Source organism: Thermobia domestica, chromosome 13, assembly GCF_964235325.1.
Source record: "Thermobia domestica chromosome 13, izTheDome1.hap1.1, whole genome shotgun sequence".
NCBI lineage: Eukaryota > Metazoa > Arthropoda > Insecta > Zygentoma > Lepismatidae > Thermobia > Thermobia domestica.
In genome coordinates, this window is record NC_137466.1 from 28,685,548 (window position 1) to 28,703,113 (window position 17,566).

At 36.3% G+C, this 17,566-nt stretch overlaps 1 protein-coding gene across 1 annotated transcript in view; it reads left to right on the plus strand.

The window, feature by feature from the left end:
• Positions 1-588: 588 nt before the first annotated feature.
• The window catches only part of LOC145668062 (fungal protease inhibitor-1-like), a 78,435-nt gene continuing 61,457 nt past the window's right edge, over positions 589-17,566 (plus strand). Inside the window, exon 1 of the mRNA XM_081735560.1 lies at positions 589-739. The gene's annotated coding sequence lies outside the window, so the exon portion shown is untranslated. The remainder of the gene's footprint in view (positions 740-17,566) is intronic.

Consider the following 17,566-nt stretch of genomic DNA (forward strand, 5'->3'; position numbering starts at 1 on the left):
GAGTGGTAGGCCTTACGATTGGGGGAGGAACAACGGTAACACAAGTGAAGTAAATGAGGGGAAATAGAGGAAATGAGATAAGGGAATGCTATGAACAACTGTAGGCAGTAAACGAATATCATACATCCAAGAGTTACCTATCTGCAAAAGCATAGACGTTCTTGTTCAGTGATCACCATTGGCTTTTATCAACACCAACTTTTCTGGTTTACTCCTTTTTCTCTCTGTGTAATTTGATGAGAATTGATGCAGTAGAGGGTGAAGTCGCAAAGTATTTAGTTGGAAATTACTAGTCTATACGAAAATAATTCCTTCTACGATCGACATGGTTATAAAAGCATTATGTAATAATAATTAATATGAAATTATATTAGCAAGTTAATGAACCTCAATATTTAAAATATTTATTCTTACCTGACGAATCAGATAATGTATTCACACATTCTTATTTTTAGTACCTCTTTGTCATGCTGCATTTATTTGTTATAGCCGCAACAGATGAAATGTGTTTTACAACTATACGCAACAAGTCTTTAAAAGGAAAAAAAAATTAAATCCTTCTTCGCAAATACTCTCGTGCTTGTTACATGACATTACTTGGAAAGTCACAAACAACACCTGTGAGTATGAAGTCACGTGATCACAAGTAGGAGCTGCTTGTCTCAACGAACTAGAGGAAGAATTGGTTATCCCAGCATCAGGATTGAATCAACAAATCTTATTATTAGCATTTCTAGTCGTAAGTATACATTTGATACTGTATTTTATGTAGTACTGTTTGACGTTGTTGTAAACTTCTGAGTAAGCAATTTAAGAGCCTTTTTCAGTATCAGTGATAGGCCTATATCATAATGAAACCACAGTTCATCGTGAAAGAGTTGCCAACTTTGGCAAATAAAATTACCGGTATCTTTCTCAAAATTCCCTATGATATAGGCAGGCGTCTAAGTGTGAAGTACCTCTTTTTGGACCCATCCATGGGAAGGAAATGTACTATCGTGAACAAAAGTGCATTAGCAACTGTATCGGAGTATCTACTGTACGTCTCATAGGTAGAGATTTGTGCGAATGCGAGTGCATCTATGGATATCTGCACCAATCAGGAGCAAAACTAGATGCTCGTATGCCCCTAGCAAACTTAGGCTGCTTCACCTCTTCTGTTTTCTACACGGGAGCTGCATGAATAACTACCAGTACATTTGAATTAAATTTGAATTTTTTTAAAATTCCTTTCAGGCTTCTGTGGCGTGAATGAGAAATATTGTTTTGCTTGGTGAACCTTTTTCCTTCAATCTTCAGAAAATCAACTTACATTATTATTATTATTATTATTATTATTATTATTATTATTATTATTATTATTATTATTATTATTATTATTATTATTATTATTATTATTATTATTATTATTATTATTATTATTATTATTATCCAAACTTTACTTTCTTTTAAGCCCCAAACGGAAATCTGACGGCAGAAAGTTTTAGACGGTATTGCTATTTTCACTGCTAGCTTCTCATTTTAAATAGTGTATATTCACAACGAAAGGAGACCCTGGTGCACCCCCTTAAATCCGGTCATATATATGGATTTATTAAAGGTATTTAGCGTCTACTCTCCTGCAACAGACCTCCTGTATATATACAGTGGTCGAAGTGAGGCGGTATGCGGTGATATGGCATACCGCCTCTGGTTTTTCAGTGATGAAGGCATACTGCCTCTGTTTTTTTAATGATCAAGACATACAGTTACAGGAGAGTAGATGGTAAATACCTTTAATAAATCCATTTTTATACACAGTAGTTGACGAATAGTTTTGCACGTAAAAGGATTTTATTTCTTATGTAGAAATAATTTCTAAGTTGACAACACCAACATTTTTGTTATCTTTTTCCTATCGTTTGGTTTTAAAATAAGGTGTCTTCAAAGAAGTTCATCTAGTTTGTATTTTGATGTGCCATATTGAATTGTTTCTTTTATATGTATGTGTGTGTGTGTTTTCTTGTCTTAATTCATATAAATGTCGTGTTTCGAGCGTGAGTGGATTTAGAGGTTGTATGCTGTGGGTGCGGAGTTTGGAATACCCCTCAGCCAAGTGGGGAGTCCGGGAGCTTTCCCACAGGAAATTGTTAATATAAAAACTCGTTTCTTTAGCATTTTCGTGTAATAATTCTCTATAATACAACATAAGAGGATACTTTTTTTTTTCAGAAAGTTGTTGGCGAGGGATCAAAGTCTCTCCATGCCCCCCTGTAACTAAAGAGAAGGTCTCCAGCAGGGGCGGACCCAGGGGGCGATCGGAGCAATCGCCTCTCTCTCCAGAAGAGGAAATTTTCTGATTTTATATATAAATAAAGCCCATCGCAGAGTTTAGAGCTCTTAAAAGTAGCTGTAAGTAGCAGTATTACAACCCCCACCAGAAGTCCATCCTGGATCCGCCCTTGCTCTGCAGTGGTTTTCAGTTATTATGTAAATAGAAATGCAATCTTTTAGAGAACATACCTTCACTGTATTTCAACATTTAGATAGCCGGTATGCCGAGTTAAAATCGTAATTAAACATACCGCTTCTGCTTTCTTTCCACTTCGAATACTTTATATGTATTCGAAGCAGCAATTAGATTGGGCAACAAGTAGCGAATTAGGCAATTTTTGAAGTGGGATCGATACTAAACTTTCAAATAGAGCGACACGCTACGTTTTGGGCTACTTTTAATTATCTGCAAGCTATAACTCTTAAGAATTTGCTACTTATTTATTTCATTATAACTATAAAATCACAAACTATTAATTTTATATAACTCAATAAAAGTCTTGTTTGTTGAGTATTCTTTTCACAACTTTTTAAAAAACAAAAATTGATGATTGACTTAATCCTATAATACCCCGCGTTACATATTTGTAACATTGGGATTTTACTTCTTTATATTGAATACAATGGTGTTTTGCTGCTAATGCCCACTGTGACACATCTGTAACAGTACGCTCAACACCACCTACTGGATTATTGCTGAACTTCTTGTCGTTTTGTCCTCCCAGAAGTACTTGAAAGCATATTTTTTTGATTCTATGATATCACACTCTGGGTATTATAGGGTTAAGGTTCATGATAAATTAAATAAAGATATGAGTATTGTCATTACGGAAGTTAGAGAAGAAATATTTAGACAGCTTCGAAATGTGGTATTGGAGGAAGATTGAAAAGATAAAGTAGACAGAAAGAACTACAAACAAAGATGTTATAAAACGGATAGGAGAGAAGAGGACACTTCTAGTCAGCATCTTTCGTAGGAAGGCCAATTGGACTGGACACATCTTGCGAAGAAATTGTCTTCTTCATACCGCCATAGAAGGAAAGATAGAAGAAAAGCGAGAAATAGGAAGAAGAAGAACACAATTGATAGATGATCTGAGAAACAGAAGAAAATGTTGGGAGTTAAAAGAGGAAGCAGAAGATCGAAAAACGTGGAAGAAACATTTCCAGACCTAAATCTAAATTAAAAAAAAAAAACTAGTCCAGGACCTGCCTAAAGGCACAATACTTAATAATAATAATATTTGCCGACGCACACAATCATAGTCATACGTCTTGCAAATAAAATCCGAAAAATAAACACACTGCTGAACAAGACTGCACTTCTTTAATATTATTATTATTAATTTGTTTTATTTTAAATTATTTTAAATTATTTGAATTATTTTAAAATGTGTTTTTTTTATATTAAATAAGTGCAGTCTTGTTCAGCAGTGTGTTTATTTTGCCGACGCAGTACACTGTAAGAAATCGTTGTGTTATTTCAACGACATGCCTATGTGTTAACACGATTATGTTAAAATATAACACAAACAAGTGCTTAGAACAACTCACTCTCCATTTGGAGTTGTGTGTCAAATGCCGGTACTTGAAATGACACACAACCTGTGTGTTAAATTAACACAAGTGTAGAATCTTCGGTGTTGTTTTCTGCGTGATTGCCAAATATGTTGGGGATCTAATTATAAAGGCTTATGAATTGAAGCTACAAACAAACACAGTAGAAAGAAATACTTAAACAAATCCAGGTATACCCAAAATTCCATCTCCCACATTTGATGCATGTATTGCTTCTTTTTCTAAGCGATTGCGTACTAGAAGCAACAAACACATCAACTTTTTTAGATGGCAACTGTGCCGATCATTTGAAAGTGAATATGGAAGAACTATAAAATAAAGTAAATACACAGTCGTCATTTTGTTATAAAATTACATGGCGAGCAGATTTTATCTTATCCCGAACGGTTATCGTCGAATATACGCGGCTTAAAGGAACACTCTGATTAGCCAAATTCAAAAGACCTCAACAATTTATCCCTCTACAAGCGACGTTTTCTTCATCGCCTCCGTGGCCAAGTCGGAAGAGCACGCGGCTAGTAATCGAAAAGTTGGTGGTTCGTGTCCTCCCCCGCCACTGCAGTATTTTCTTTACTCGTTTAAAGCGTTTTTTTTTTTTAGACAGCATAATGTAAACACATTACGCATATAAGGGATTTACCATATTTTGAGTGAGTAATTTGTGGTTCATTAGTAACGCTTATGGCACGGGTCAACATCGGTTGTGTGTTAAAGACATAATACACTCCCTGTGTTAAACGCCAACTCCGCGAGGTATGTGTTGAACTAACACCGCATAGTGGTAGTCACGCTAAAACCACTGCCTTGTGTTAAAATTGAGTTGAATTAACACAACCATTTTTACTGTGTAGGCTATCATAAGGCCTAACTATTATACTTGTGTCCTACTTTTTATTCATCAGAATCTGGTCATTCTAATTTTGTTCATAGGAAGTTTGGAGTATGATAAAGTGAAAAAAAAAGAAAAAGAAAAAAGGAAAGTAGCTGTTTTAAAACCAAAACTGTTAGTTTTTATTAGATATATGTAGGGCTATATATTTGTTTAGGATTGCCCCGAGGGTTGAAGTAATCCCAAATACGTTGTATGTTACATATATAGAAGATATACTCTGGCCCGTAGCTAGCCTGATTTATTAGGGGGTAGAAATGAAGACTGAGGAGACAATGACAAAGGCACCAAAGAACACAATAAAATTGTACATTTATGTAGTACTAGCAGCGTTCACCCCGCTTCGCTGCGGTCACCCCGGAACGCAATAAACGTTGTTACTTAGATAATTTTTACTTTTTCGCTTTCAAGTGATATGATAAAAACCATAGAAGATTGCAGTAAATGTTAACATTATATCGCCTGTCATTTATGTTAACCCGCCCCGCTTCGCTGCGGTCACCCCGGAACGCAATAAACTTTGTTACTTAGATAATTTTTACTTTTTCGCTTTCAAGTGATATGATAAAAACCATAGTAGATTGCAGTAAATGTTAACATTATATCGCCTGTCATTTATGTTAACCCGCCGAGTGACACGGTCATGCGGGTTGCATATAAATACGTTTATTTTTACCTATGATGAACTAACAAAGGATTTGTACGTTATGGACACTTGAATGGTCAATTATCTCAAGACACTGGTAATTAAAAATTAAAGTGATATGATAAAAACCATCTAGGGTCCAAATCCTAATAACCCCCCAAAAATGAAAGAAATTGGTTCAGCCGTATTAGCGTGATGAGGGAACAAAGGATTTGTGCGTTCTCTTTTATATATATAGATTTACAGAATCTGTATTTATTTTTGAATTATCGAAACCATAATTTTTTGTTTACTTAATACAATCTCATTGGGAGGTACTTTGTTTCATATTCATAATAATTAAATTGAAATATTTATTTTTTAAACATTAGAACAAACTTATATTACAACGATTTTAGATTATATCAATACAAAATAGAAGTATATGTTATATTCAAAATTTGCACTCAATTTTCTACCTTCCAAGATAAACCAGACAGTACAGTTAATTTATATTCACAACCAACCTTGTTAACTACGATCCTGTTGTTTGGAAGTGCACTTGGTATCCGTAGATGCTTGTCATGGTTGCAGTAATAGGGTACGATTTGAAATCCTTGAAATGGGTAAAGGCAATGGAACAAGTTTGGGGGATCTAGCAAGAAACATAATTTTACACAGAAGTGAGTGCAATTCGCAAAGTTGAATTTAATTTGCTAAATATAATTGCAAGAATTTCATTGATTTTGAGTCAGTTTGAAAATTCTCTTTAGAGTCATTTTTAGAGGGAGCAAAAATAATTTAGGGGCAGTGTCCCTTCTAGTCCCTTCCTGGCTACGGGCCTGGATATATTGTAATTTAAATATTTATGTATTTAATAAATATTATTTATCTAGGTTTATATATAATATAAACTCTGGTAAAGGCAGTAAAGAGGATCACGTGACGTAATTCCATGAATTACGTTTGGATAGAAAGCACTAGTCATTGTTATCTGTTAACATGTTAACGGAATAACTCTTTTAACGAAGATTACGGAGATAATCGCTCTATCTACCTTTGCAAAATAATAATAATAATAATAATAATAATAATAATAATAATAATAATAATAATAATAATAATAATAATAATCATAATCATAATCATCATCATCATCATCATCATCAAAAATTAGCTTAGAAGCGTGCAGGCACGTAGCCAAGGGGGTCCGATCCCCCCTCCCCCCTTTGAGGCCAGAAATGAGAAAGATTAAGGAATGATGAAACAAAATGAAATGAGTAAAAGAAGGATCAGCGTTAAAAATAAACTACAGGAAGCTTTTGGTTACTCTTTCTTATGAGGAGATTTGTATTACTTGTAGGGATGCGCACGAGTCGAGTCGAGTCGAGATTTAAGCCTGTCTCGACTCGACTCGAGAAAATGTTGTCTCGACTCGAAAATATGTTTCTGTCTCGACTCGTGTCTCGACTCGACAGTCTCTGTCTCGACTCGACTCGAATTCGAGTCGAGACAAAATGTAAGAGTTAAAATATACGAACATATCAGCCAGACCATTATGACTACCTACCTAATTGTCAGTATGTCGACTTTTGGCATGGATAAAAACGGCGACACGTCTTGGCATACACGCAATGATCCTTGATAGGTCGCTGGAGAGAGCTGACACCACATGTGCACACTCAGGTCACCTAATTCCCGTAAATTCCGGGAAGGGGGGCGATGCGTTCTGACGTCAAGTTCAATCACATCCCACAATAGACATCACTCAAATGTCCGGCTCCAATTTCAATAAAACTTTTTTTGCTGATAGAATGCATGTATGCATTACTTGTGATGACAAATTTTTGCCATGGTGCATGTTTTCTATTTTTTTTTTTTTTTTAATAACTTAAGAGTTGTGATGTGGTTATTAGATTACTACAGAAGTCCCTTACTACCCTTTGTAAACGGAGCGTTAATGAAGAAAAGTGAAGAACAACCATGTGGATACATATAATTCCTGGGGGGAAGTCGTATGGTAGGTATGACCTTGACGGCACCCATATTGAAATCCGCCATTTTGAATTAAGGTCAAGTTTTCAAAATGGGAATAGGGTAATATGATACATAATTTCGGGCTAGAATTAAATTAGGAAAACAATGGTGAGGTTAGTTTTAAGTTACACCCATTTGGGGGAAAGTTACAGGCATATTAATTGTTTTTACTTACTATGTGCGTAAGTCCCTTCTTACTTTCGTCTCAAGACCTGCAAATCGATCGCAACGGCAGAGCCCGGTTTCGCACTAATGTTTAGAAATCTTTAAACTCACTTGAGGCAATATTTGTGGATTATTGTATTGTATTTTGCCTTTAATTAAATTGAAATCCACTTCGTGATCTTGTGTAAAGTATCACTAAAAGAGAATTTCTGTTTTTATGGAGAACGTAAGCATAGCAATTATAAAAGGTGAGTAAGGTGCGTATGTATTTATAAGAAAGTTTACTTTACCAGTCTTTTGTGGTTCCGCCAACTTATTCTTTAGTTTTTTTTTTTCAAAATACTCATATCTCATAAATAAAAGAGCTATTATAAAATCTCTTACCACTATTCTTTAATACTTATAAACTTTTATTTATTATAAAAGCACTGGCGAGATATTTCTTATCGCCCACTAAAATTATGGTGGAGCTCCATCGTGGCTAACGGTTAGCATACTTGCCTTTGGTGTGGGAAACATGGGCTTGATTCCTGTTCATGTGGAGTTCATGTGGTTCGGATTCCACGGTAATCAGTAGGTCCACGTCTCACATAGCCTCGCTGCTGAACGGGACGTTAAACTCAGAATCAATTCAACTCAAAATTATGGTTTTGACTTTATTATGATGTCATTAGTTTAAACGCCCAACTACCCAGTAATTATAAACATTGACTACATTATAAAATTGTAATTTGTGACGACTAAAATATCAGAAATTAAAGATTATTCTTTGGGTTTGGAAAATTTTGAAAAACGTGAAAAACTGGTACTGCACCGATACAACACACCTTTTGGATTTGTCATTGTGTAAAGTGATACAAACTAAAGAAGAATTACAACTTTATGAAATTGTATTAGGACTTATTATTTAGAAATAAACACCAAATAAGTGTAATTGAATTGTTTACAAAACTAATCATGATGAGAAAACTCCTGAATACTATTATACAAACAATTATTATCTTTTGTTTAACACTGTAATGTAAAGATTAAATAGTCAGAGAAATAAATATAATAATAATTGTGTTTGAACATAATTCACGGTCGTTTTCTACAATCCTAAAACACGATGTCTAGTCTGTTCAGCATTGTTTATTAAAAGAAAACTTAAGAGTCTGACCTTAAATGTCTGTCCGACCAAATCTTCAAGCCTGATTATGGCCATTGGTGTCAATATGTTTTCCATACTAAAAGAATAAGCCTTCAATTTAATTATGATTTTATTGGTTTTTTAAAAAATGAAATGAAATCATTGAGTTTAACGTCCCAGGATTATGCCTGTTAAGCTAAGGGAGATAATGCTTAAAGTAAGTGAACGATGATGGAAGAATTGTTGGAATGAAATTGTGGGAGAAAACGGGAGTACCCCGAGAAAACCCACGAGAACGATGTTGTCCACTACAAAACTACTTTGCCGGGAATCGAACCACAGCCCCACGCACCAGAGGTAAGCGCTCTACCACTGAGCCATAGTGCTCCATCTAATTTGTTTAGATGATAAACTAAGTAGTAACAAAGACTATTTCAAAACCACTGGTTATTTACTAAGTAGTATTTTCTGTTCGCAAATATGATGTACGCAAATGTTACCACCAGGTCTGAAAGGGTTAAACATGCATTTCGCGGTCTGCAACCCGATTTGCAATAGTGATTCTGGACAAACATTCATCTACCAAGAGATAGAAACACGCAATGAACCCAGGAACATTGTCGAACTTGATCGTTTTGGTGTACAGGTGTTCTTGTGTGTGCGATTAAAAAAAGAAAGAAAGAAAAGAAATTGAGTTCATGGCTTCTATTGCTACTAGTGTCGCATTTAAAATAACATATAGTAAATAACTATTAGTCTTGTAATCTTTTCTTTAACTGTAAAAATTTGAACTACCCGGTAAGTTTGTCTAGGGCAATTAACAAGCACAGAGTAGGCCTAGTACATACCACATGCTTAGGAAAACTTTGATAAATAAAGCATTTCCACAGTCCATACAGGATATTTTGGTGCTTAAGAATGGTGCTCTGATTTGAGAAGCATTTCCTTTATTTAACTGTCATGAAATAAAAGACCAACTTTTCAGTCCGGAGAAGAAGTCGCCTACTTAAGCCTCCATAGAACTATAACTTCAAATCGATTTTCTTTAACGCAGCTAAGCTGTGCTTTAATCATGAGAGAGCAGAGCATGTGTTTTCTTACATCATACTCCCTCACATCTAAAAGACAATTTCAATAATCAGAAAGCTGTCTGGCCTAAAGTCCTAAACATGGAATGGTCTATAAACAGACTCTCCATCAAAAAGGCTAATTCTGTTACTTATAGGATTGAGTTGGTTGAATATAAGAAAATTCCTCTCACCAGAGAAGTGAATCGCCTTCAGCAGAATCTTCGTTTGAGGTTGGGTTCGCATCGACAACTAGTCCAGTATTCTTTAAGTTCACACTCAGTTAAATACAGTCAGACTGTGGTTTAAAAACAGTCTTTGAACCTCGTAAACAACCATCCTTCTTGCTCACAATTCAAATAAGGCTCTCACTCTAGAATACCTATGACTTGCTCCGTTACTATGGAAACCAGGTATTGCTAGCAATCTTAAATATACGTGGAAATGTCAATATCCATAAAAAGACACTGTCTCCCGTGAAAATGTTAGATGTTCCCTACTAAGAAATAACATAACAGTAATCTATTTCTCTATCCGGGGATTGACTTACATTGCCTTAACTAGAAACAAGTCGAACTGACTCAAAATAGTTCTGAATTCCACTCATATACTCAGAAATAACTTATTTCAACAGATATGCTGCCTGCTTCAAAGCTTGTTATAGAGAATACTGCTCCAACTCGAGTTGTGTATCTGATATACCCCAGGGAATCCATTTTTCTCGAAGCGAAACCCTTAAGTCAGGGTTGCCACTCTTGAGACAATCGATGATGCCAAACAGGGGCCTGAATTACCATATATTTTTCTAAATTATGCCAGATTCTTTACTAATCTTTCCACACTAGTTTTAAAGACCAACCACCACTTATTTTCATTAAGAGGAGCTAACTGTATTCATGTACTTGTCTTAAAAAAATAACATGACTTTCACAAACGATATATATATATATATATATATATATATATATATATATATATATATATATATATATATATTAAATTTTTGTTTAAAGGTATTTAAATGACTTAAATTTATATTTGTACGTTTTTAGTTCATATCCGTATCAAATACCAAGTTTATGATGAATCAACTACACAAAGTAGGATCCAAAAACGCCCATTGCAATTTGTTCCATCCTAAAGTCGTACCAGGAGCTGAAACATAAAGAGTGACATTTTCTTTTTAAAGATACTTTGTCCAGCTAAGTATTGTGAAGGTTTATGTCAGTAGAAGGAATTGCATTCCATTATACAAGCGCAATTTCACAACTTTATGTACACTTTACTAAATATTGAACACCCTTGTCCATATGATTAGCTTACGCGTCTTTGGTGCGGGAGACCTAGGTTCGATTTCCGATGGGAATTCTTGTGGTTTTGAACCCACGTTAATTTGTAAGTTCACGTCTCATATAGCCTTGATGTTGAAAGGGACACTAAACTCTAATCTAATACTAAATAGAAGTATTTAAAGAAAAATGATGATGCACCAAGATGACATGAATTTGGCTATCAAATCCATTTTGTGTTTTCAGTTATTTTCTAGTAGTATTTTTTCTAGGCATCCTTTCAAAAGACAGTGATGCAAATTTCGTAACTGCGAATTCCTGTTAGAAGCCATGAAACTATCCGATTAGATGCAAAATTTCCCGTCCACTAAAATAGATACCGTAAATTTAAAATATCTAACAATAAATAATTTTGAAAAATATCGCTTTCGAGGGAAAAAATGAAGTGAAATCTTTGAGTTTTACGTCCCACTGTTATGCCGGTTAGGCTAAAGGAGAGGGTTGATGATGAGAAATTAGTGAAATCGTGGAATGAAGAAAGTGGGAGGCACGGAAGAACCCCGAGGAAACCCACGCACACGGTGTTTGTCCACCACAAAGTTCACTTGGTGCGAGCTGGGATCGAAGCAGTGTCCCGAAGCACCAGAGGTGAACGATCTACCACTGAGCCACCGCGGCCTAGCTTTAGAGGGGCCATGACGTATAGTTGAACTCATTCTCGTAGTATGAAAGGCATTATTTATAATTATGCATGATAGGATCACAAACAAAATTTAAAAATATTATGTGCACTTTCTTTTAACAAATATTATATTGTCTTTTATGGTGTGGAAGGGAATGTTAGGTTAAAAAAACAGTCCTTGACACGATTCTTGTTGCTGCGCACTGCATGTTCCTTGCCACAGAAAAGATGCAGCGATAGGTAGGCTATTTTTCAATTGCTTTACATTAGCTTGATGTTTCAAATCTTTTGTGTGTTTCTGAAGTTCACTTTTACAACAAAAGAGCTCAATATTAACATGTGTTACATAGCTTTGGTTCGATTCTCAACACGGACTGTAACTACCCGTTAAATTGTGCATCCTAAAGGCACTCTTTGTTAAACCTCGCTTATCACCGCTCATCTTAATAATATATATAACTTCACCGCGAAGCAAATGTTGCATTTCTCACTTTCATCCTAACACAAAACAAAACTAACCACAGCTGTGACACGAAGGAGCTATTTCGAAAAGAAACAAGCTATGCTTCATAGAGATGTGTACCAAATGATAGAAGTATAAAGTATTGTTTTCTTTCCTGTTTATTGATATCAGTTGGTGTTCTTAATGAGTTTATTCATTAGTTCAGAAAGAGTATATATGGAATTTGGACATATGTTGTACGTATTTTCTTGAGAAATTGATGAGACCAGAAAAATTATAAGGACAGATGGAATAGGTTTAAGCTCATCTACGTGATTTTATCAAATATTCATTCTCCATAATGGTACCACACGGAAAACTTGGTATACTATAATCTTTGTCTCCCTCTGTTAGCTGTTTCGTATCATATATATCGGATGGTTTTGATATTTCTTCTGATCATTAAAATATAGCAATGGTACCTGTGTGGTGCAGACACGCAAAAGCACAAGATAACTTCCTATTTGTTTTGGAAACAACAAACCCATTTCACGTGTGCGAGAGAAATTGAGCACAGCAAGATCGGGTGTTTACTCACGGTCAGTTCGCAGCAGGAGTCCATGGTAAAAGATCTGGCTACTATCTCTTCATATTGATGTGAAAACACTCGCAAAACGCTACAAATACAAAAGACTGCGCTTCAAAGAAAGTTTAGACACAGATGTTTCAATTTTCTCTTAGCATCTTTCTTCAGCAAAAGAGTCGGTTCATTATATTCGAAAAAGGGAAGGGAGAAAGGGTGAATTTATATTTTATGGGGGGTAACATTGTAAGTAGTATAAACAATACATACCGCTTCCGACTCTGTACTGAAGCACTTCCTTTAGCGGATAATCACTAGATCTATCCTGACCCTCATCCCACCTCAAGTTGTAAAGTAGAAAGGGACAGAAGTATTCAACATGACTGCGCACTTGAGTTTCAGTTCACAATACTAAAACCAGTGAGCAAGTAAACAGTCTTTTGTAGGATCGTGTTTTACTTCTTGAATTTATTTTTGAACATTTCTGTGAATTCAACAACAGAACGCAGTAGAAATACGGACTAGTTTTTACTCCAACCATTACCTTCGCTCCAAACCAGGGATGTCACATTTATGATTTCGTACTAGATTTAGTGATTTTACTATTGAACTATTGATCTAGTACGTACTTTGGGTAAATAGGCACATTCTAGTGATTTTTTTTGCATTTTTTTCTGATGCAAACAAATGACAAGGAAATGGTTCTTAAAATAAAAGGAAGAAGTATATTGCAGTTCAAAACAAATGTAGAAACTTTAAATTATTTTTTCTTTTCCCTCTGACTGAATGAAACCCCTGCTGTGTAACGACCTGAGGTAAACAACGGCTATCTTTGGTCCTCTACCTCCTTTTGTTAGCCGACATGAGATGGATTACTTTTTTTTTTAAGAAAGTGAAGAAATAATTATCCAGTACATTTACGTTTTGTCAGGCACACAGGCGCAGTCTGTACTTGTTTCCTAACGAATTTTAGCAACATAACATAAATGAAACATATGTACTAGAAAATAGAGGTAGTACAAACGGACATTTTCATCTGTGACACATTTGATGAGAAATATAGTTAGATGTCACGTGCAAGCACTCTAAACATGTCCTATCCTTTAATTCTATTCGTATATTTATGTAGGTGAGACTGAGAAATCAAGAAACAATAATAACTGATTTTCTTCCAGGGGAAAAATCTAAATGTGAAGGGGTGTTACACTGGGACTTTAATTGCGTCCTTTGTAGAAGATTAACAAGTAATCGCAATTTTTTAATTTATCTTAGTTCTTAGGGAGAGGAAGATGGAAGCGAACCCTCGTAAGAACCTCTGCAAGAAAACATGAATACTATCCGCCACTGTTTGTTACATTACACAAAATAGTTATAAAATATTAAGTTTTAGTCAGGGTTTTTATTCTGCAGGAGAGGGGGGGATAGTAATACAAGGCGAACATTTTCTATTCTCAGAGTGTTGCAAATGATAGCATTTCCTCCATTATAACTTGGCCAAGCTAGTTGCATTATATATAAGGATTAAGTTAGCATAAAAAGCTTAAATTTCTATGGCAGTTTTACTCTGTAGCCATGTTTCTCATTTTCAGTCTACGGGACTCTGTGTCCGGAAATTTTCGATGGCTTCCAAGTCGAAAAATAAGTGTATCAAAGGCATATATATTATATGTATGGTTATATGAGGCACGGATCTACAGTTTAAAGTGGGATACCGGTAACAACCTCATGAGCTTCCACCGTAAATCGAACCAGAGTCTCGCGCGATCAAGGCGTATGTGTTAACCATACAGTCACGAGGAAATTCACATAAGCACACACACATATATATTGTTGAGTTGATTTTGACTTTACCGTCTCTTTCAGCAGCGAGGATATATGAAATGTAGATCTACTGATTAACGTGGAATCCGAACTACATGAGCTCGCACCGGGAAATGAACCCGAGTCTTCCACGACAAAGACGCGTACACTAGCCACGGAGTTCACACACACACACACACAGAGACAGAATCAGAGCCCTCACACACCAAGGGTGAAAGCTGTGCCACTGAGTCACAGCGGCCACGCGGCTAGGTCGAGTCCACTCTACGTTCATAGTTTCTTAGTACATAAATGTTACGATTATAAAATAGATTTTCCTTAATGAGCTGCATAAAAACAAAAGCTTTCGAAATGCATTAAACAATTAGCTCGATTTGAGTGTGAACTTAAAGTTATATCAGAGTGTAAATACGGATACGCACCAAAGCTCGAAAACTTAATACACTTTTTCTCCTATATAGTCAGCATGTATCAAGCAATCGTTCAGCTTTCATTTGAGAGGATGGAAATCGAAGGCTCCTGAACAACTATGTTACTAATGTGCGGAATTCATTTATCTTACAGTGAACTGCTTTGATGCCAAGTGGCCTAACTCCAAAATTGAAATTTTCCAGGAGTGAAAGTTAAAGTTCAATATCTCATGAACAATCCATATTTCTTTTATGTTGGGAACCAAAACCATAACTACTTTATGTAGTTCATTGTTTTATAATTTAGTGTTTACAAAAATCCTTTTAAAAAATACCTATTCACAGAAGTGAAAGGTACTTATCTGTACTAGTTCTTGGCATCCAAGCAGTTCATTTATTGTAATACTAGCTTAATATAGCCATTCTTCGCATGGGGGCTGTATTTGGAAGTCAACACCTGTGAACCCAGACAACACGTACCTGTACGGCACATGTGCACTTTCCATGCATAAGCCGTACATGTGCACATGTTCATTTGTGTGGATAATGCATACATACATAACCCGTGCTTAAGCCGTACATGTGAATTTGCGTGGATGAAGCACACATACAGAACCCGGCAAGCGCTCATGTACATTTGCGTGGATGAAGCACACGCACAAAACCCGTGATTAAGTCGTCCATGTGCACAAGTGCACTTGCATGGATGAAACACACATTTATATAACCCGTGCTTAAGCCGTTATGTGCACATGTGCATTTGCGTAGATGAAACACACGCACATAACCCGTGACTAAGAAGTGCAAGTGCACATGTGCATTTCCATGGATGAAACACACATTTATATAATCCGTGTATAAGCCGCTATATGCACATGTGCATTTGTGTGGATGCTGCACACGTACATAACCAGTGATTAAGAAGTGCATATAGACATGTGCACTTGCATGGATGAAGCACACATTCATATAACCCGTGCTTAAGCCGTTATGTGCACATGTGCATTTGCGTTGATGAAACACACGCACATAACCCGTGATTAGGAAGTGCACATGCACATGTGCATTTGCATGGATGAAACACACATTTATATAACCCGTGCATAAGCCGTGATATCCACATGTGCATTTGCGTGGATGAAGCACACGCACATAACCCATGATTAAGTCATGCATGTGCACATGTGCACTTGCATGGATGAAGCACACATTTATATAGCCCGTGCTTAAGCAGTTTCGTGCATATGTGCATTTGCGTAGAATAGGCACACGTACATAACCAGTGATTAGGAAGTGCCTGTGCACATGTGCATTAGCATGGATGAAGCACAGATTTATATAACCCGTACCTAAGCCGTTATGTGCACATGTGCATTTGCGTAGATGAAACACACGCACATAACCCGAGATTAAGAAGTGCACGGGCACATGTGCATTAGCATGGATGAAGCACACATTTATAGAACCCGTACCTAAGCCGTGATATCCACATGTGCATTTCTGTGGATGCTGCACACACACATAACCCGTGATTAAGAAGTACACGTGCACATGTGCATTTCCATGGATGAAAAACGCATTTATATAACACGTGCTTAAGCCGTTATATGCGCTTGTGCATTTGCATAGAGTAGGCACACGTACATAACCAATGATTAAGAAGTGCATGTACACATGTACACTTGCATGGATGAAGCACACATTTATATAACCCGTGCTTAAGCCGTTATGTGCACATGTGCATTTGCGTAGATGAAACACACGGATATAACCCGTGATTTAGAAGTGCACGTGCACATATACATTTGCATGGAAGAAAAACGCATTAATTCAACGTGTGCTTAAGCCGTTATGTGCACGTGCGCATTTGCGTAGATGAAACACACGCACATAACCCGTGATTTAGAAGTGCACACATGTGTATTTGCATGGATGAAACACACATTTATATAATCCGTGTATAAGCCGTTATATGCACATGTGCATTTGTGTGGATGCTGCACACGTACATAACCAGTGATTAAGAAGTGCATATAGACATGTGCACTTGCATGGATGAAGCACACATTCATATAACCCGTGCTTAAGCCGTTATGTGCACATGTGCATTTGCGTTGATGAAACACACGCACATAACCCGTGATTAGGAAGTGCACGTGCACATATACATTTGCATGGATGAAAAACGCATTAATTCAACGTGTGCTTAAGCCGTTATGTGTACGTGCGTATTTGCGTAGATGAAACACACGCACATAACCCGTGATTTAGAAGTGCACGTGCACATATACATTTGCATGGATGAAACACACATTTATATAACCCGTGCATAAGCCGTGATATGCACATGTGCATTTGCGTGAATGAAGCACATGCACATAACCCGTGATTAAGAAGTGCATATGCACATGTGCATTGTCAGGGATGAAGCACACATTTGTATAATTCGTGGTTAAGCCGTTATGTGCACATGTAGATTTGCTTAAATGAAGCACACGCACATAACCCGTGATTAAGAAGTGCACGTGCACATGTG